Genomic DNA, 21,856 nt, shown 5'->3' on the forward strand with positions numbered 1-21,856 from the left:
TTTGGAGACAACACCTCCAAATCTGTCTTTAGCTGGAATTCTGCTGGAATAAGGCCTAAGGGAAGCCTTACTAAATACAAACAAAATTTCTCTGAGATACATATGCATGGGTAAAGCAATGAAATTTGGGCATTTAGGGGAACTATCTGTAAGCTGCCTTTATATCTGCAAGACATTTCTCACCTCTGAATATTCAGCTTGGTCTTTTTTGGCATCCTAGCTTCTCTTCTCTTCTCTTCTCTTCTCTTCTCTTCTCTCTCTTCTCTTCTCTTCTCTTCTCTTCTCTTCTCTTCTCTTCTCTTCTCTTCTCTTCTCTTCTCTTCTCTTCTCTTCTCTTCTCTTCTCTTCTCTTCTCTTCTCTTCTCTTCTCTTCTCTTCTCTTCTCTTCTCTTCTCTTCTCTTCTCTTTCTCTTCTCTTCTCTTCCCTTCTCTTCTCTTCCCTTCCCTTCCCTTCCCTTCCCTTCCCTTCCCTTCCCTTCCCTTCCCTTCCCTTCCCTTCCCTTCCCTTCCCTTCCCTTCCCTTCCCTTCCCTTCCCTTCCCTTCCCTTCCCTTCCCTTCCCTTCCCTTCCCTTCCCTTCCCTTCCCTTCCCTTCCCTTCCCTTCCCTTCCCTTCCCTTCCCTTCCCTTCCCTTCCCTTCCCTTCCCTTCCCTTCCCTTCCCTTCCCTTCCCTTCCCTCTCTTTTTCTATTTTTCTTTCTCTTTTTTTTTTTTGTCATAAATGTGAACTGTTATGAAGAGATTTGTGATAGGCAAGTTTAAAAGCACAGATTTTCTATAGATTTCACAGAATTGCAGCTATCTCTATTCACACAACCCTGTGAAATTAAACCTGAATTTTTTAAAAAAATCTCAGAAAAAGATTTCTGTATTTTGGGTATTTAACAGAGCTGATTTCTTATTTGAATTAATTCTGTTATGTTATAATTTCAGCCAAAGATTTTTGGAATTATTTAAAGTGCTGTGTAAAAGTATAACCTTAGTGAAGAAATTGAGGCAATAGGCAAAGGATGTAGTAGTAAATGAGGGAAGAAGAGTAGCTCACAAGAGAGGCTGAAGATAAGTTCCTATATACAGCATTGTTTGGCAGCAAATACATACCACAAAGAATAGGTAGAGGGTGAATGTTGCTGGTTGGCAAAAGTGGTAATTAATAGACTAAATTATAATTCTACATGAATTTACCCATATCATATCAGTCAACAAGAGCATATTCTGTCTGAGAAAAAAATGACATTTTATGACATGCATTAAAATTCAGTATTAATTAAAATAATTTGTTCAAATACCACTCTTTGTATGAAGAACATTCTGTAACAGATAATATAATTAAATTATCCAGATTCTAGGAAATAGAAGCATATGTGCTCAACAGATGACGTTTTTTAGCTCAAGTCTCTTCTTTTTATACAAAAGCAAACAACAGCAAATTTAGTAATAACATCTTTTCCAGTACAGGAAGTATGGCAACAATGACAATACTGTGTTTCAGTGACCATTCACCTCCATCATCAAAAATCAGCTGGAAATCTAAGGGATAATGTGACAATTTTTATATCCCAGCAAGGCAGATGAGATAGTTGAACATCTTTACATGTATCCAAGTTGCTCTACATGATCACATGGATTCTTGACAAGCCAACCGTTGTGAAATTCAGTCAGAAAACAGAAAATTAATTATTCAACACAATCTGAAAGAGTTTGTCTTTGAAGGGTGACACTCATTTCTGCTGCATTACACAAAGAACCTTGCTTGGGGGGCAAAGACTCTGAAGTGTTTTTTTGGTGTTTTTTTTCTGTTTATTTTTGAGTTTTGGTTTGTGGCAATTTTTATTCAGCTGTCAAACCAATTACACAGACAATAAAGCCATTTGAATATTTTTATTTCTCAACATGAGAAATTTTTATTTGTCAACATGAAAATCTGTAAAATTGAATGGAATCCAGTTCATCCATATTGGGGAAATCTGATTTTTGATTGTCCAGTGCTGAAATATTTTGGTAGCTTTTATTTTTCCATTTTTAGTTTTTTAGTTTGCCATTTAAGACACTAAAGTGCTTGGGTTTTTAGATACACACTGATAAAAGTCAGGGAGATGGAAAATTAGATTCCTAGTGGTATTAGTTTCAGGGCTTTTCCTCATATCAGACAGCCCAGGAAGGGGGGAAATGTTAAGGAGATATTTTCTCTACCTGAGAGGACTAGAATCTGTATTATCCCCCTCCTTGAACAGAATGGCTACAGCACAGCACAGATGACTCTGGGCAGATCCTCAGTAACTTTAGGTGGAGATGCTTCCACTTTGCATTAAAGCACAACATTGAGCCCAGATGTTTCATGTCTTTTCCAGCCACCAACCACCAGCTTGTCTCTACGTGTCTCTTTTTCTAATAGGCCTCTCATGATGGACAGTATCAGTTACTGCATGGAGAAAGCCTCAGTGATAGCATATTAGGAAACAGTGAGGGGACAGTGCCACGCTGCAGTAACACTAGTTCAGAACTTCTCAAGAAGCTGGAGAGCAGCATGCATCTTCCTTTCTCATCTGGATGACGTAGCCCTTCTTTTCTTCGCCTTTTCTGTCACATACATAAATGATATTATATTGAAACAATCAATTATGTAGATATGTCAATTACTACTTTTTGATAATTTAAAAATTATTCTGCTCATATTGCTTGGCAAATTCAAACCAAACTAGTGACCACTTTCTGTATGCTTTGGTGACATCCTCCCAAAATGTTATTAACATATTGTGTCAGTTTCTTTGCAGCAAAGTCACTACCAGAAGTCTAAATACACTCTGAATGATAGTAAACAAGACTTTAACAAAATATTACAAAAAGGTAAAAATAGCAGAGGGAATTCTACCAAAAAAAAAAAAAAAACCAAACAAAAACAAAACAAAACAAACAAAAAAAAAAAAAAAAAAAACAAAAACAAAAACAAAAAAAAAAACCCCCCCAAAAAAACCTGTACTGCATTACATTCCTAGTATTCAGGGAAAACCATTTCCATTAGAATACTTAAGAATTACTACAGAATACTTAGAATACTACAGAATTCAGCCAAACAGAATAAATTAGGAATTCATTACAATTCAGTTCTATTTCTGCCTTCTTATGAAAAAATTATCATTCAAATAATCTTCCTTGATATAGTTGTTTCAGGTTACTCATAGACATGGTAATATATTTAATGAAGTCTGATTTCTTGCTCTTTTGGTAATAATTTGATCCAGTTTCTCTACTGTATTTTCTTGTGCCAGTCAGATCTCCTTTACAGCAGTCTTCTCTTTTCCTCACATATATCGGGTAAACCTAGCTGTAATGCAGTTTCCTAAGGTCTGAGTGTCAAGCTGTCCTCTTTAGCTCTTCGAAGGACATGGTGGTCTTACAAAAAGAACTTTACCAGAATTAAAGAAGAGTAAAATAGGAGTGTGCTTATAAATATTTTAAATTAAATACTACTGCCATAACTTTTCACACCTTCCCACCTGAAGCCTTTTCTCCCAACTAATTTGGTCTAAAATAGAATCAGCAATCAGTTGAGGACTTTCTCTAAGAATAGACACTTCAAATGCTCACACTTTAAGCAAAACCACCTAATTTTCTTATATATATATATATATATATATGTATGTATGTATAAGTAAAATTTTATAGATGCCATTTAGCAACAAGAGAGGGGGAACTTGATAATACACTTTTGGGGAAAAGTAGATCAAAAAAAATGTCATTAGAAGACATGGGAGTTTTATGTGTGATTGCTGCTTCTAGACCCTAATGAATCCTGTGAGAGCCCCTTGGACTGGGCTTACTGATCATTCTGTGGGAACACTACCCCTCTTTCTCCCTACAAGAACAATACAGCAGAAAATCTGCTAAGACTTTGCCATGGAATTTCCATTCCCCCTGAAGAACTTTCCAATACAGGATTAATCTGGACAGTTAATGGCTTCTTAGCTGAGCTTTAACTTAGGTTCAAAAGCATATGAATGCTCTCTTGGGTGGAATAGCAAGCTACTGGAAGATATGAAATATTTCCTCAATGGAGGCATTTACCAAAGCCTCTGTAGGACTTCCATGAATCCATGAAAGCCAAGCCTTCTAAATATTCTCATGTTAATTTATATAGATGTTTTAAAAAAGGAGTCATGGAATCCCATACCTCATATACATTAATTTTCCATCCAGCGGAATAACTTTGGCCATCTTGCACTTCAATGAAAACCTCCTCTGTAAGTTAAGTGTTACTGAATAATGGAAAATTTCATTTCCAAAATATAATAAAATTGCAGGAATAGTGAAGGAAGTGAACATTACTTGCACTTATGGTACACTCATTTATGACTTTATGAATATGAATTTGTGGTTTCCTTTTATGCTGTTGTTTTGTATAAATGAAATTTACCACAACATTTAAAACTGGATTAAAATATTTCTTTTGTTACTGCTTTTGAGCCTTTTACAAAATAATTATGTTTTAATGTTAGTATTATAAATGTTTATGCATGGGCCTAGTTCTATTACCTCTTAACTTGGTGGAAAGATCCCTTTGATGTTGATGGGAGCAGGATCAGGCAAATACATTAGTATACAAAATTGTTAATGATCCATAAATTAGCAAAGATATTCCTGTAATCTGATTTTCCAATGTAGATATATTACCTAAATCAAGTAGTTCCGTAAACAGTGGAATTAATGAAGCCTTATTTTTATATGATTTTTTTCTGAGGGTGAACTTCCATGTGGATTCTCCTATGCCTAACCATGATTGCACTCATACTGCAGACTTTGCTGCCAGGACAGCAGTGTCTGTATCCCCTCGACCTTTGTGGCCAGTTATTTTCATGAGACTTGTAGGAAGTGTATACAGAAGAGTCTTTCAGCTCCCTGTTGAATTTGGGCAGAAGTAGCTAACAGATTTTCCAGGGGCTGGCAGATAGGCAACACGAAAAGCTTACAAATGCTATAGCTGCAAGCCATATTCCTGGGGAAACTGGACTAAAAGTATTGTATTGCCAGACTTTGATAATATGCTAAAGGAATGGTTAATAAGAAACTACAAATGTAGACTTAAAAGGAACAAGAAATAATCTAAGTTTTAATAAGCAACACAGGAAGCCTGGTTATCCCTGTAAGCACAGCTCAGCATTACACAACCTCATGACTTCCCAGGGGAGGCATCTTGTTCCACTGAGACCCAATGCCTCCCGGAGCTTCCCAGCATACAGTTGGTATTTGAAATATTTATGGTACTGCTACATGCCTTTGGGAGCAGTTGACTCCACCAAGAATGAAGACTTTCTTTATGAGCCAGAACAGGATGGGAACAGACCTTGGCTTGGTTCCCTCTGCCCTTTGGTAAGCAAAATAGGGAATGATTTTACTTAATTTCTGGGGAATGCACTCTTAAGAATGAGGAAAGAGTCCTTAAACCAGCTAGATGAGGGAAATGAAGAATTCATAGTGTCAGACCTTATAGTCTTTTTTTCATTCTTCATTCTTTCCAACCTTCTAGTCTCCATTTTCAAAAAGACTGCTGCAGAAGTAATAGGATGTGTACTGACCATTGGAATTGACCTTGCTTTAGTTATTCTTGGAGGAAGTTCATAAATTTAAATAAATTGATTTATAATTAATAATTGACAATATATTACAACATTCCATAAGTGTAAAAGCCTTAATTCCAACACATTTCCTCATTATGGAGTAAATACTTTTATGCTGTCTCCTGGGGGCCCAGATATGGGATATTATCAAGAGGCTCCCTGAACTAATTAAGCCCTCTGATTATTACCCTCTGCTGGTTGTCCACATGGCAGTGATGAGGTTGATAAAAAAAGGACCAGATTAATTGAAATGGACTTCAAGGCTTTGGGTCGATTGGTTGATGGAACAGGAGAGCAGGTGGCATTCTGCTCACTTCATTAAGTAGCAAGGATGGATGATCAAAGGAACAGGAAAACCCATGTTATCAATAAATGTGTAAATGGCTGGTGCCCATCAGCACAATTTTGAGAGCAGAATAGACTCCTGTAATCCAGGAGGAAGCAACTAGTGATCTTCTGAGCCACTTGGATGCTCACAAGTCTATGGGACCAGATGGGATCCATCCTAGGGTGACAGATGAGCTCGCCAAGCCGCTCTCCCATCATTTATCATCGGTCCTGGCTCACTGTGGAGGCCCCAGATGACTGGAAGCTGCTCAGTGTGATGCCCATCCACAAGAAGGGCTGAAAGGAGGATCTGGGAAACCACAGACCTGTCAGACTGACCTTGGTGCCTGGCAAGGTTATGGAACAGATCATCTTGAGTGCCACCACGTGGCACCTATAGGATGGCTGGGGCATCAGACCCAGGCAACACAAGTTTGGGAGAGGCAGGTTGTGCTTGACCATCCTTATCTCCTTTTATGACCAGGTGACCCACCTGGTGGATTCAGGAAAGGCTGTGGATGCTGTCTACCTGAACAACTGGCAGCCCATGGCTTGGACAGGTGCAGTCTTTGCTGGGTTAAGAACTGGCTGATGGCTGGGGCCAGAGAGTGGTGGGGATTGGTGCTGCATCCAGTTGGTGTCTGGTCACTAGTGGTGTGCCCCAAGGACTGGGCCCAGTCCTGTTTAGTATCTTTACTGATGATCTGGATGAGGGGATTGAGTTCACCATTAGCAAGCTTGCAGATGACACCAGGTTGGGTGCAAGTGTTGAACCGCTGGAGGGTAGGAGGGCTCTGCAGAGGGACCTGGACAGACTGGATAGATGGGTTGAATCCAACAATATGAGGTTTAACAATACCAAGTGCCAGGTCTTGTACTTTTCCCCCAACAACCTACTGCAACACAATAGGTTGGGGATAGACTGGCCGGACAGCAGCAGGGCAGAAAGGGACCTTAGGCTACTGATTGACAGCAGCATGACCATGAGACAGCAGTGTGCTCAGGTGGCCAGTAAGGCCAATGGCATCCTGGCCTGTATCAGCAATAGCATAGCCAGCAGGACCAGGGAAGCAGCTCTTCCCCTGCACTTGGCACTGGTTAGACCATAACTGGAATCCTGTGTCCAGGTGTGGCCCCTAAACTGAGGAAGGATGCTGACATGCTGAAGTATGTCCAGAGAAGGGCAATGGAGCTGGGGAATAGTCTGGAACACAAATTCTATAAGGAGCAGCTGAGGGAGCTGGGGATGTTTAACCAGTAGGCTCAGGGGAGATCTCATCACTCTCTACAACTCCCTGAAAGGAGGGTGTAGCCAGGTGGGGGTTGGTCTCTTCTCCCAAGCAACCAGCGACAGGACAAGAGCACCTGTGATAGAAGAGGTTTAGGTTGGGTATTAGGGAGAATTTCTTCACAGAAGGAGTGACTGGGCATTGGAATGGGCTGTCCAGGAGGGTGGAACAGAGGATTCACATTTATTCTTTGTTCTGAACAGATTCTTTATTTTAACTTCAAAAGAAAAATAATGAATGAAAGGTAAAGAAGTGTCTCTGCAAATGTTCAGTCATCTCCTCACAAATCACTATTTGCTAGAATTCTACCACTGCCATCAAGATTACTTTAAGAGACAGAAAGAAAAGTCCTGAAATAAGACAGATGAATGTGCCAATCTAAGGAACATCCAGACAGAATCATCTAAATTATAAACCTTTGAGGATATAATTTCTATATCCTCAGAAAAGTTTTTTAAAGATATATTGATAAATGTCTCAAAACTTCTCATTTACACTCCCTGACTAAACACTTCAAGTGGATGTCATTTATTTTGTCCACGTAACATGTTGTGTAACCTTCATTTGGCTAATTCATATGCCTAATTTATGCCATATTTCTCTCTGCCATTTAGAGTTTGAGATTGATGGTGAATGAAGCAAAAGAGACAGAAAAAAGAAAGAAATGTTCTCTTTTACTTAGTTTTACTTTTTACCAAAGTGAAATCTGCAAAAGCTTTACTTTGCCAGGAACTTTTGTGTACTGCAGAACACGACTGTTACAGTGCATATGTTCAAGTAGGTCAAATCAAAGTACTTTAATTCATTACATTTTATCATTTTCGTACTTTAGTGTACTTTTAAGACAATTTTAATTTGAAATCAAGTGCATCTGATCACTTTAAAATCTACTACTTCAGTTAACAGACCATAATTTACCTGTGACATACATTAAAAGGTTAATCCACTGTTGTTCTTTAAAAGATGTTAGAACTCATGGTGCTCTATGGAATGATTAATATCCTACTGAATGCTCAAGAGGATAATTTTTCAAAACTCTAAATGTGTCAGTATTTTTCTTGCAAATGTATTTCTGGTCATAAAATGTAACATGGTGAATGTTATATCCTGAATAGGTGGTTTATTGTTTATTTAGTAGTGTATCATCTTATAGTTGCCATATTTTTGTGACTGTGTATCCATCCTGTTGCAGACTTCCTCCCAAAATATTTTTTGTGGGGGTTTTCCACAAGATGAATGTTTTAAAAGTTTGAAATCAATACCTCATGCTTTGCCATGTAGGTGGTATCCAAAAATCTCTTCCAAATATAGCTATGTGTTTTGTAGCACCTGTTTCACAAGTTCTTGGCACCTGCTCCCCTTATGGGTGAGTATTAGCATTTACTCCAGTAGATAAAACATCTGGTCCAATTTTTGCTGGTAGTCCCACACAACAGCAACAGCAATACTACTAGAAGAAAAAAACATCAGATGAGGATGGCATACTGGCCCACAGGTCCTTTTTGTCTTAATCCTTTGGCTATTTCTATTAGACTTCGTAATTTACTACTCTCGGTAAAGTGGGGAGGATGCAAAAGCTATACTTCCCTGTGTGATTCTGGTAAAAACAACAGGATAAAGAGAAAGAATTTGCACAGTATGCCTTTCAAAGATGCCTTATGCAATCCTCAGCATTTTTTTTTTTTTTTTTTTTTTGTACCATATCATGCAGCTGACTTGGGAAAGGGCAAGGGCAGCCAGTGAACCTGTACAGTCTACCTCGGCCACTGTGGAGGTCAGAGCAGCTCAGGTCTGCACTGGGGAGTGCTTCATTTGCTGTGGCCTTGTGAGGCTGTGAAAGATCTATCCTTAGCCACAGACAGTATTCTGAGCAGCAGCATTTGAGGCTTAGCAAGCAAGCATTTTAATGGAGCACTGCAACACTTACAGGGGCCAGGACTGTGCACGTGAATGTTTGTGTTTTCTATTGTGACAGCTCACGAGATCAGAAGAGTTTATGTGTAAATTCTTAGTTAGAATTCTTGTCTTCTGCGTACAAAATGCCCACAAGTGCAGTGGTGGCTACAAATTAGGCTTCCTGATTTTTTTTTATTACAGTATTTCACAATAAGTGTATATTATGTCCCTGGGAAAACTCTGATTTATGAGACCTTTGAGGTTTAAGTTTTAAGATTGTTTTAGCTTACCAGAACAGAATATAAATTTTTAGCATATTTGAGAAACAGGGACAGGAATTTAAACTTTGCGGGTACATACTTGATCATCATTGAACAGACTGACAGTCTTTACTATTTAAAGGAAAATTGCTCTAACAATTACCAGGGACCCTGCTTTTGTCTCCTATTGTTTCAATTAAGAATAAATATAAGGATTGTAGTATTTTCATTAAACATTTTAAAGTACTTTACAGAAGAGGTCAAGATAATAATAATAGAGAAACTGAGGAAGAGCAAGAAACAAAGGAAAAGAAGAATATAACCCCCCAATATTTTTCTCAGTGTTGCCAGGTAGGTAACCCAAGTAATCCATGCTCCCACTATGGGACATCAAGGGACAAAGAGGCAGATACCTGTGTTGATCTTGCTTTACAGCCCAGTGCAAAACTAAAAACTGGACAATCTTAGCTTCTCCTTTGGAGGAGGCAAGCAACACATTCTACCCCTTTCATCTCAGGATGAAAACCTGGGAAAAGTGCTCTGCACTCACTTTTTAAAGGCATAGTCTAGTCCTTACCACATAGTCTAAAATGAAAATACTTTGCTGAACTTAATATTAACTACTCAGGTAAAGTTACTTTACTACTTTTTCTACACCTTAAAAAAAAAGGTAAACAAATTCTTAATGTTCAATGTACAGCCATTATTTACTATTAAGAATCCTGTATGCTTGAACTGGTGGTAATTTTTTTCCAGTATTATGAATCTTCATTTAGCACAAATTTACTGTGTTCAATATATCCTAATTTGTTCCAGGTTATCATTGCCTTTACAGTGGAACTTTAGCACTGATTCTGAAAAAAATGAGGAGTGCAAAGGCAACTGTTTGCAAGGTAGAGCTAGATATAAGTTTTATCACAGTAAGAAGTTCAGTATTTCATCCTCAGAGTGGATTTTATTTTTAAGGTGGTTTCCCAGAAGCCACACAGAAAAGGGAAACAAAGCTAAAATTGGGACAAGTCAGCTGCATATAGAAGTGACTGTAACAAACCTCAAATAGTTCTGTTATTTTTGTTTCAGCTAAAGTTTACAGAATTTTTATTAGGAATCTAACCTAGATATTTACACAGGAATCGGAAAGAACAACTTTCTAATGGTTGCCCAGCAGGGAGGTTGTATTCATAACTGGTGTTAACTTCATACTCAATGCTGACAGATATCAGTTTAAATTTTCAAATATTGGGAAGCCTCCCTTTACTAAGGATATAACATATTAGAAAGTATAAGAGTGGAGAAGTATTTTGAGCCAATTTTTAATTACTCCTTTCTTGGAAATATGTATATATATGTGTGTGTATATATACATATATATATATATATATACATAATATACTCATGTAAACACATGTATTTTATCAGAATAAGATATAATTCTTTTTCATTTTAAGGGCTTCACAATCAATATGAGTAAGAATGTCAGTTCCTATTTGAACAAGATACAAATGCAGATAGTGCATATTTTCTAAGCAGAAATTCATTATTTCAAATCAATTGTTAGGGCTAGTTTATCTGAATTCAAGAAAGACACACTTTTTACTTTAGACACTCCTCTTCTAAAAGGAACTTACTCTATCATAGGTGGAGCAAATACTTACATGCCTATGGTGCCTTCATGTGGGACTTCACCCTGCTGCCCTCTACCCCCCCAGCAAAACTGCTCAGAAACATTAGGTATCAGATAACATAAGTCACAGAGATACTCAGAATTTCCTCTGTTGCTAAGAATAGACATTAATTTTAGAGGTTTCTCTGAGAAGGTATCTGCAAATTAGAATTCATTTTCTGTCCAAACTAAAATAGCTTAAATTTATTTGTTCTCCTAGAAGGCATGTTACTTTAAAATGAGAAATGCTGAATATCCCAAGTTGGTGTTTACTTGGAAGTTTTAGATCTGGGAAGATTTAATTTAGGTAATTTCTATGTTTTGTTGCTGATGTGCATATACAAAGAATGTTCTTTCATTTTGACTTTCCTTTTTGCGATGATTTTATATTTTGTTTTTCACTGTTGAAGCATACAGTTATTATCTTCTTTTATGTGCATTTAAGTAAATAAACATATAAACAGCATACTGGGAATATAGGTATACTCTGTATGTTTGTAGTGAAGGCTGCTGGCTATTCTTCTGAAAGACGACACTTGACAATTAATGCGACATGGAAAGTACAGAGGTTTTAAATAGGGATACAGTTAAAATGCAAAACTCAGCCAAGGGCAACAATATCCCTTGCAAACTGGTTTTAATAGTTGAAAACTGCCAAATCCTTTAACAACAGAATTAAGTCTAACTGACAGCTGAAGAAAAGCACACCCGATACTTAAGAGATAAACATGTATAATTTTCAGTGTTATAAAAAAAGGGAGGCTAGATCTAACCTTCAGCCTGGATTCAGAATGTCATAATACAAAGGGAAATGCAGTTTCTTTTCGTTCTATCTTGGTCATCATACGGGCTAAGTCAGGAGCTGTCTCTAAGTCTTTCTTAAAAATGGGAGCAAGAAGGCAATTTAATGGCATCTAACTGCAAATACACCACAGTAGTCTTCATATTTGTGACTAATCCTGAAGTTCCTGTAAAGACAGGCCACATAGAGAGCATCTCAGTGGGACTACTCTCATTCTTAAAAACATAAATATGTTAAATTTGTTCACAAATTACAGTTCTTATTGTATAATTAGTGAAAACTCTTGATTCTCATTGGATAAAATTGCAGTAATTTACAAAGATGGGGACTATGAGATGAGCTACATTTTTTTTTTCCATTTTACAATGGGTAAACTTAGGTGCAAAAAGATGGAGAGTCCTGTCCAGGCTGGGCAGGGAAATCTTGACCAAGCCCTGAATTCTTAAGTTTCAGCTGGGTACATTTACCTGACAGCTGTAATTTTAGTTTCAATAAAAAAGCAAATTATTTACTAATTAGATGAAATGACAGTTGATTGAAGGAGTAATTTCAACTAATCCAAGTAATTTGAAAAGAGAAGATTTTTTTCTGCTGTCCACCTTAAAAGAGCGTGAGTAAATTAAACAATTAGAACTGGTTTCAAAGGTAAGCTAAAATCTAAACATAATAAGACACTGTTTTCAGCATTTCAAAAGAACAAAATACAACACATCAGCAGCTTCAAAATCCTTTTGAATAAGTGCACTCAGAAACAACTAACTAGCAAACAAAGCTTTTATGAAGACAGTGTGGTCAGTGAACTTTTGGCATGTCAATTCTATAAAATGTAGGCCTCTAGAAACACTCCTCACATTTGAGTAAGTAGAAAAGAGCCAAATTTAGCAACAGATGCTCTGGATGGTGCAAGATGATTTGTTGCTTTTTAAAAAGTTTGACAGGCAAGAATTTCTGTAAAAAGAAAAGCATACTCCTTATGCATTGTTCTTAGATGTAATTTTTCTTACATTTTAAAGGCTTGAGAATAATAAAGTGATCAGAATCTCAGAGACCAGTGGAACAATTTTATCAGATTACTTTATATTTAGGTGAACTTCTTTTCAAGTAATACGGACACTGATTAAACAACATCCCAGATCATGGGAGAGCTGTTTTATATCCTAGCATTTATCATAATTTCTAGGCAATAAAACTAATTCTATCAATAGGTAGAACATCTTAGTCTAATAGAGTGGGTCAAGTAATACAGAATCACAGAAAATTCTGAGCTGAGTTGCAAGGGACACACAAAGATCATCAAAGTCCAGCTGCTGACCCTGCACAGGAAAGTCCCAAGAATCGCATCATGAGCAGTACATAAAAATGAATGTCCTTTAAAAATAAAAAGCCTTAGGTTCGGATTTTGGGGTTTTTTAAGCTATTGATTTCATGTAAATATGCACATAAAGATTTATAGGAGGAAAAAGTGCTTCAACCTCAGGAATAACAAAATTATAAGAAATAAGTAGGTAATTGTATCTCATTGTCTTTGGTGAATATCAAAGCAGAATCAGCATAGCTTCAGCAAACAGTGTTGGGGTGTTTCCCTTCCCATGTCTTTCAGAAGGGCTATTTTACACCTCCAACAGGAAATCTTCATGCTTAATGTAGGACTGTGAAAATGCCAAATGAGATTGTCAATTATTAAAAAGGATAAGGCCATCAAGGTGGATCGATTCTACTAATATGATAAAAAAATGCTCTGTAAGCAAAATCTATTAAAAATTGCACTAAAAAAGTTGATTTTCTAGGTTTTGATTCAGGAAAGGGATTAAGCACATGCTTAAACTGGAGGCCTTTAAGAATTAATATGGGCCTCTGAAAATGGGATACAGTATATTCTGAAATATGCTGGGCTCCCAAATAGAACAGGACAGAAGTTACAACCTGATGTCTAACAGTGTCTCTTGTACCACCAGAATCACTAAAAGAATGACAACAGCAAACACAAAGCCACAGATGCATCTATGCCTGGCTTTAGCACATGACAAGAACAATCCTGCCTTTTTGGTTTTGCTCTTTATTAGTTCTCATTCTGCTCAGAATTCACAAGAAAGTTGCTTGTACCATCTGAATATATAAATTGTTTTAATAAATTCTGTTGTAAGTTTGAATTGTTTCAGCACTTTTTATCTTATTTCATAATTGCATACTTTACAGTTACATAATCTGTTTGATTTCTGAACATCTTTTTTAGATGTTAGAAGGATTTTTAAAATAGGAAAGATTTTTCAGCATATGTTTCATTAAGAATGGATATGTTGCAAACTTTTCATGGCAATTACTACAATAGAAGCCCTTTTTTACTTTACTTTTTTCCCCACTTGGTTTCCTATTATTAAATTTAGATAAATTTTTGTGATGTCATGGTTCTCACAAAACCTCCATAGAGTTAAGACATATTAATATGAAATATATAAAAAATAACATGTTGATATAAAATCAAAGTGCAAACTCTGGGCAGCATAACTCAGATCCCAATAGTTAAAATAGAAATGTAGCAGTAAATGAGAGGGAAAAAGAAGAGGGAAAGGAACTAAGATTAGATAGAAAATCAAAGCTGATAAAATATGTTTAAAAGGAAAATGCTGTTCCTCACTGGCATCTATGGATATAACTAAAATGAGCTCTGTGTCATTTTGATAGACATAAACATTTAAGTCAAATGGCAAATGCATTTTTTTCCTTGAGAGTTATCCAAAGCAAATAAGAGTGCCCTCCCTCCTCAAATTATCCACAGTGAGAATGCATTCAATGCATTTTTAAATTCAATTATCATTTGCTCAAGTATAATTATTAGACATTTAAACTATGAACTGGTATGCCTAATTGAGTAATCATGATAAGTCATATATTATTCATGTTACTTGATATGATGAGCATGCAAGCAGGCATTACTAAAATAATGAATGGTCTATAGTCTACTTCTATGAGCTCAAGCCTGCAATTTTTAAGTTCAGCAAACATGAATGTCCCAAATTTAATTGCTAAATATTCCCATAAAATATGTGCTGGGGCTGTATTTATTTAGGTTTTTTTTTTTTTTTTTTTAAACATGGGTGATTGAATAATTGTTGAGTTTTTGCAACAATATACTGACATGCTTTTGCTTTTTTTTTTTTTGTTCATTTGTTTTTCTCTCTTGTTTTTTGCCTTATCACTGTACTAGGCACAAGCTCAAAGCTATTTATGGGTAAAAACACCAATGATAAAACAAAAGGCAGAATACAGAATATATTAACAACTTCTTAAATATTTTATGATACTTTGAAAAAACAGAAAGCAAATTCAATAATTGAGACTAAGATACTGTATTTTGCTAAATCGGCAAATACAGTAAAGATAGACAAATTAGTCAAAAGTGAAAATTTGCTACAGCCTTTGAATCTCCAACAATCAGACTTATGTAATTATTATAAGTATGCATTTCTGTGGAATGTAAGGACTGAAATTAGTAAAAAATGTGAAAGAAAAATGTGGAAGAAAATTGATGGAAAATAAAATTTCTGTGAAAAATTGTCATTTATGGAATATGTCTTTTTTCATTGGTCTTTTATATAGCATATTGTGTTTCCTTTACTGTAAAGCTGTTGAAGAGAGGAGAGAAATGTACAAAGCCTAGGTACTGCTAATCATCATTCAGAGCATTTAAATTTGATACCAGCTTTGACTTTGATACCACTGTTTTAAAGCTGATCTAATACTGTTGCCCTGGAAAAGAGCAGTCCTGCCTTTTCCCTCTCCATTCCACCCAGAACTGATCGTCTCTGCCCACTCCCTTGCAGCAGCTACAGTGACTTGCTCAGTCTCAGGGAAATCAGGTCAATGCACTAATGTTGCCTAAAACTCATGATTTTCTTCCAGGGATAACTTTAAATTAATTTACCTTGGTCATAGAAAAGAAGTAGCAGAAATGTGGTGAAAGCTGAACCATGCATCTCAGGCTGGTTTTAGGTCAGCTTAAATTCATCGTGAAATTGATCTTCAACAAGATGTCTAAAAAATATGATATGAACAGGCTTTGGTTTCCTCACTTCAATAAAAAAATGCTGATTATATTAAATTCCTCAGCCAACTCTGACTCAGGCTTTTATTCACTTTTCTTGCTTGTTCAATGACAGGGGACATAGAGAACATTCTTCACTGTAGTTTCTGCTACATCTGTTGAACATAGGTTCCAGAATCATACTTACCTTCTCTTACTTCCTCAACTATAGTCTGAAACAGTCAACCATTTTCAATCACTCACTTTACCAGTGCTGCTTTTTATATCCATGGTAGGTATTACTGTCAAGATTTATATTGATACATATATATTCCTATTTATATAGTTCAATGCTTAATAGCAAAAGAGATTCTACTTACCATGATCTCAACAAAACCTCTTAAAACCTTCTCATATTCAGGCTCAGAGGTAATTCTCCATCCTTACCCAGAATGTCTTTCCTAGACAATAAGTAGCCTCACTTTCTTCAACATCACACATGCCTCTGATATCACTCAGGCTTCTCCACAACTGTGCTGTAGTGCTGTGCTTAAACCCACAAATGTTTCCCTTATAGCATCTCTGAATATGCCATTTCTTTTTACCCTGTGAGACACCTGCTACATCTCAAAACTATTCTTGTTTTTAACATTTATTAATATTTACTCTTTCTTTTTTCCTCTCTAAGGTTGACAAAAGGAAGGAGATTCATTGACGATTCTGCTGCAAAGGCTGGTTTTCTCTTTCTTGTCTTTGACAGACTCATCTGTTCCTGTGCATCAACATGTGGCCTCCCTGTTCTTCAACCGTACAGAGCAGTGTCCTGCTCTTCCCACTCAGGCTTCCTCCTGTATCATTTCTCCCACTCATCTCTTTAGATCAGGTTTAAAATCTTGCCTCCGCTTCCTGTCACATTAAGATTCTAGCATCTATCATCCACCTGTTAACATTTTGGATACGCCTTTTCGAGTTTGCTTTTCACATAGTGAGAAGGCCATGGGTTGTCCCTGTGAACCTGTGCAAAGTTAGCATGTCATCTGCCTGTAAACATTTCCTTAATAGTCTCCTGGGCAACATTTTCTGCAAATCTCTTGAAAGCAGCCACATTCTGTCAAAGGCTGTCAATCCATCATATTGATTGAACTGGCTTTATTGTTTCCTTGAACTTCCCTGTTTTAACCCCTGCACTACAAGGGACTTGCTGTATGTACCCTAAATTTAAAGGCTTTGGGGAATGGCTTTTTTTTTTCCTGTTTTTTCCTAGTGTACAGTACTTACTACAGAGAAGTCTCAGCTATGACAGAGGTGGCTGCTGTGAAAAAAAATCAATTATTATAATAGATTAACAATTAGTAATTTGAGCATATAAAAATAAAATACCATAACCAAACTCTAAGTATTTTGTTATTGCTCTAGTATTATATTTGCGACCAGACAAATGTTAGAGTTCTATCAAATTAAAAATTGCTTTGTTTATTTAAAAATATCTTAATTCTTTCAATTAAAATATTATAACAATACAAAAGCATTGGTAGAGTTTCTGTACTTGAAAAATTGCACATGATGGGGAATGCACTTTGGGATAAAAGTCACTGATGGCACACAAAGAAGTGGCTTTCTTTCACTTCTCTTGGTACAGCCCTTAGTCAAAGAAAAGGGCCATGAATGGCTATGGAAGTTGCCGCTGGTATTATTACGGTAGGATTTCTAATAAAGTTTTATATTTATACAAAGGAAAGGTCAAGCTATCTAATTATCTAAGAACAAAAAAGTAATAGCAGATTTAAAGTGTATGTATGAATAGAGAAGATACACCGTTTTTCCAGATCAGATTCTTGTTTTCTTATTATACCTCACCCTAAACATGTTCCTTAAGGTGTGTATCCCTCTCTGTGTATCCCTAGCTACTGTACAGACTGTACTACAGACAGCTACTGTACAGGCTGATGTTCTGCACAGGAGCCCCCTTGTTCAACATCCACCTCCTGGGATAATCCAGAAGCAGCAGCAGCAATCTAACAGGATGTTCCTTCAACAGTGATGCCATCAGAAAGAGCTGTGGTGTCACTTCAACATTTGATAAAAATGTCTCTATGTGTAAAGTAAATGATTAAATAATTTGTGTTTAGCCTACTACAGTTCTAGTTCTTGCCCAGTTCAGGTAAGAAATGGTGACAGCTCTTCACAGAAAGCAAACAAGGAAGGTCTTGGTAAGACGTAGACATTCCTTATTTTCATTAGCCTCATTTTAGCAGATCAAAAAAATCCTGAGTACAGAGAGGAGATGAGCTGGATCCGTTACCACATGTGCATTATTCATAGGGTAAGACCTGATTATGCCTTCTGGCATCAAAATCTAGTAGTAATCCATGAGGACAGCCCTCATTCAGAGTAATCTAACTTTTTAAGGGCCTTCTGCTTTTCAGTGTCCTTTCAGTTGCTGTGGATGAAGACATACTGCTCCAGGGAAACTACTCTGAGCTCCCTCAGGCCTCCAGTCCTTTTATGCTGGGGAGGTCAGGGATGGCCTATGACAGCTTGGTGATGAAGTGCTCAACACTTAGGATTTTATATATTGAAGAGAAGCATGAAGGAATGATTTAACAGATGTATTTGTGCCTGCAGAAATTTATGGGCATGTGGATATTCTGTGCCAGGACTTTTGAGCTGCTGGCAAATATCCTTGCCAAAAGTCATGGAGCTCAGATTTACACAGAGTATATTTGTCATTAGGGTTGGTATTCATCAAATGTAACCTTGGTATCTTGTATTACTAAATGTCTCAATGTGAGTTGTTTTAATTTTTTCCAGAGATAACCCTGGAATTATCTTTAGAGCACTCAACATTCAATCCCCCTCTCCGGTTTTGCCTTTGCTTAACTCACAGCTCTCTGTGTTGAGTGTGATTGGTGACATTTCTAAAGAAAGGCATCATGACTGAAAGTTGCCTCACTGTCAGTGTCCACACTGTTACAGTTTGGAGGCAATGGATTTTTTTTTTTTTTTACATTCTGAAATACCATAAAAACTTTGGCTTTATAGAAGATCTCACACTGCTACAATATGATGACTGCAACTTGAGGGGGTGGCCTCTGCAAGCCACTGGCATATGGGTTTTATGTATTAGGGTCTGTAAAGGAGATACCACTTGCAAGGATTTAGTGTGCCAGGACTGTGTGCCAGATGGTAAAAGCCATATGAGTTGCAGAGTTCCTGAAAGAATTTTTTTTAGTTTGTTTTTGTTTATCATAGAGAATATCCTTCTGGGTTCATAAAGTTTCAGCATGTTCTGCCTACTGCGTCATGGAGAAAAATATTAACTCCATCCTGAATCCAGGCCACCAGGAGAATAAAAATAGTATTTAAAAAAGGAGGTAGGCAGGCCGTTTCCTGGGACAGAAAAAAATAGTTAGTTTAAAATACATTCTTGCTATTTTAATACTAAAATGAATAGATTGTTACTGCTGTTGTTCTCTGAAACAATTTATTCAGAAGATTAAGCAGAGTTCTTTGAAACAAGTATATTTAAACACTGCTTATCCTGTTCACCAGGAAATGCAAAGTTTTTCTTGTTATGAAGAATTACTCACATTTGAGTTTGGGCATATGTTCACTAAGTATCATGGAGGGGCTTCCCCTACCACACAGACAAACAGTTGGTACAATATGGTAAACCCCTGCAATTTGAAGTCACAGGCCAGGGAAGCACATGTAACTCATGGGACATTGGACTAGCAGGACGTCCAGGAACAACCCACACGGGAGTAAGGCCAAAGTGTGCATGGGCTGCAGGGGAGATCGCAAACCCACAACATTTAGTACAACAGATGTACTGCGATAAAGAGGACGCAGCATCAAGGTATTTAACTGGACTGTCCATCTTCTTTGAAGCCAGCTACTGAGCCTGTGAAAATTCATCTAAACCCACCATTTCTTCACAAGAAAGAAGACATGCGGCCGCCAGAAAACCGTGGAGACGCCGGGCTGAGGGGACCCTGAGGGCAGAGAGGCCTTCGCGGGCCCAACCCTCAGGCTGCAGCAGGCGCTAGGCAGGCCCGACTGCAAAGTGGGAGCTCGTCCTCCTGGCCCGCCGCGGCTCCCCCTTCGGGTTCGGGTTCGGGTTCGGTTCGGGTTCGGGTTGGGGCCCGAGCCGATGCCGCCAGGTGGCGGAGCGGGCCCGGAGGGCAGAGCTGGGCGGGGCAGCGCTGCCGCCGCCGCCGCGTGTTCCTGTTATTGTCCCTAAATAGCTGACCTTGGGAGAGACGCGGCCCCGCTGCGAGCTCCGCGCTGCCGCCCGCGCCGCCTTATCAGCCGTTTGTTTAGCTGGGTGGGAAGCCGAGCCCCGCCTGCCCGGCCCGCCAGCAACTTCGGGGTTTTTCCACCAGCCCCGCTGGATTTTACTAGGCTCCTCGTAGCAAAGTGCCTCGAAGCACGGGGTAATGCCCTTGTTTTAAAATTGGTGTCCCCGGGGTGCTTTAGGGAGCTCGGTGTCCGCGAACGCGAGCAGAGCTACACCCAGAATGCCGCAAGTTTATGTGAAGTAATCGTAGGTTCAGTATAAATTCCTGTGCTAAGCCCCCCACTTCATGCTTTGAATCTGAGTCACTTCAGCTAGACTACAGCTACCATTGACATACAGGCTATGGATGTGATCCAGGAAAACAAGATATTTTGGGACTGGTGAAGGGCATCTCAAGTTTGTATTGCTTACTGGTAAAATTATTCATTTTTGTTGAAACCTCCAATTCCTGGCTGAACCATGCTGTGATAAATAAGGGTAAAACATGGTTTGCTTGACTATTGATAGTAAGCTGCATGCTGCTTTTTGTAAGTGAGAGATCACTGCTGTTTGTGGAGGCGTCCCAGTCTAATCCCTTCCGCAGACAAAATTGACAGCACAGCCACATGGTGTACATGACTGCATGAATGCTTTATATTTATGTTATTAAATTCAAAGTGTGAATTGGTATGGGAATTCTGTTGTAACCATCAAAAATAACCATCCCTTGTGCCAGTTCTCCACGTTTCCTGATACAGCTTGGTTTTCTTTTCCTTTTTGTCTCCTGCAAAATATAGAGGCTTTTGGGCAGTCTCTCAGCCATTTCAGGGACTTTTTTTTTGTTTTGTTTTGTTTTGTGTTTTTTTTTTTTGTTTGGTTTTTTTTAGTGTTTTTTTTTTTGTTTGTTTGTTTGTTTGTTTTGGTTTGGTTTTTTGTTTTGTTTTGTTTTTTGTTTTTTGGCTAATTGAACTAGCACAGTCTTGTTTTCAGGCACCTGGGTCTAAGTGACTTCAGTGGAATGGGCATTTATGCTCAGAATGCACTGAACACCATCATTTTATTCTTAGCTATTTGGAACCAGTTTGCTAACTTAAATGTGCCATTGTGCATACTGAAGTGATTGCTTTTTTCCTTTTTCTGTTCCTTTTCTCTGTAGTAGTTCAAAACATATACAACACAGGCCAACGTATAAAGTGTTGAGAAGTTCCCAGTCAGACCTAAACTTGTAGCTGCTGATCCAAAATGTTAAGCCAATTTTTGATACATCTCATATATGGAAATGATTCATGACACAGAAGCACTTTACAACCAAACAAGGAGATGCAACCTATGTTTCCAGAGAATAATTCTTGCCAACCAGATCAAGTTGGGCTTTTTTTTTTTTTTTTTTTGGTAGGAAAAGACTTCAGAGCTGTTTCTCAGAAGTTTGTGCAGCTGTTAGTTTAGTTGGGCAGAAGGAGGTTTTGGCTTTCAGTGTAAAGTAAATATTTTCAGGGATCAAAGAGGTGGAAAATGGGGGTGAGGTGAGTGTGCATGTTGAGAGGTAGCTACTCAGCTCTGGGTGGGCTATTACACAAACAGGTATTATGTCTATGTTTTTGTCTACCACAGATCTAACACCCTGCCAATGAACAAAAATGTGTATCGATTTATGTTTTGGATAATTTGAATAAAACAAATCCAGAAAGGAGACCTGACACCTGAGA

At 37.8% G+C, this 21,856-nt stretch overlaps 1 long non-coding RNA gene across 1 annotated transcript; it reads right to left on the minus strand.

Annotated features, from left to right (window-relative positions):
* Positions 1 to 1,292: 1,292 nt before the first annotated feature.
* On the minus strand, positions 1,293 to 20,220 carry LOC128786005 (uncharacterized). Its single transcript, XR_008430140.1, has 4 exons — positions 19,800 to 20,220; positions 15,773 to 15,882; positions 8,492 to 8,679; positions 1,293 to 2,578 (listed from the first exon to the last, which is right to left on the minus strand). It is a non-coding gene; the product is annotated as an uncharacterized LOC128786005 (long non-coding RNA).
* Between the last annotated feature and the right edge of the window lie 1,636 nt (positions 20,221 to 21,856).

Source organism: Vidua chalybeata, chromosome 3, assembly GCF_026979565.1.
Source record: "Vidua chalybeata isolate OUT-0048 chromosome 3, bVidCha1 merged haplotype, whole genome shotgun sequence".
In the NCBI taxonomy this organism is placed as follows: Eukaryota; Metazoa; Chordata; class Aves; order Passeriformes; family Viduidae; genus Vidua; species Vidua chalybeata.